Source organism: Protomyctophum parallelum, assembly GCF_964188405.1.
Source record: "Protomyctophum parallelum genome assembly, chromosome: 18".
Classification (NCBI taxonomy): Eukaryota; Metazoa; Chordata; class Actinopteri; order Myctophiformes; family Myctophidae; genus Protomyctophum; species Protomyctophum parallelum.
Genome location: NC_139716.1, coordinates 34,604,854 through 34,605,489, shown reverse-complemented (window position 1 = coordinate 34,605,489; position 636 = coordinate 34,604,854).

Genomic DNA, 636 nt, shown 5'->3' with positions numbered 1-636 from the left:
TTTATTGACAGCCGTAGCCAAAAGAAGACATACAAACAATTTAAAAACATACACAACAATGAATAAATACAGGAGTTCATAAAAAACAAAAACAAACTCATAAAATAAAATAAACTATAAAAGGCACCCATACCAGTGTTTCCACACAAGAGAGCTGTATCTCACAACACTAAACCTGGGATTGGTCAACACCTTAATCACGTGATTACGTGACCCATCAAGTCTACATTTATAACTGTACATGAGGTTTCTCAAGGTGGTTAGACCAGAGTCGCAGAATAGCTTTCTTTCTTCCAGGAAATAAAACGTCTGGGTTTCCGAGGCTACAGAATATCTGACTAGCACTGCCACCCCGGCTTCTTCAGGAGAATCCTGAGAGCATCATTATAGGCTACCTTAAGATAGCTCAGTGGCCTTGTGGTTAAAGTGTCTGCCCTGAGACTGGGAGGTTGGGGTTCAATCCCCAGTCGGGTCATACCAAAGACTGTAAAAATGGGACCCTCCCTGCTTGACACTCAGCATCAAGGGTTGGATTGGGGGTAAGTCCCTGTGACATACTAGCGTCATGTCCAGGGGGTGTACTTGTACATCAAGCTGCCTCACGCTACAGAAACAGGAGATAGGCTCCTGCCCTAT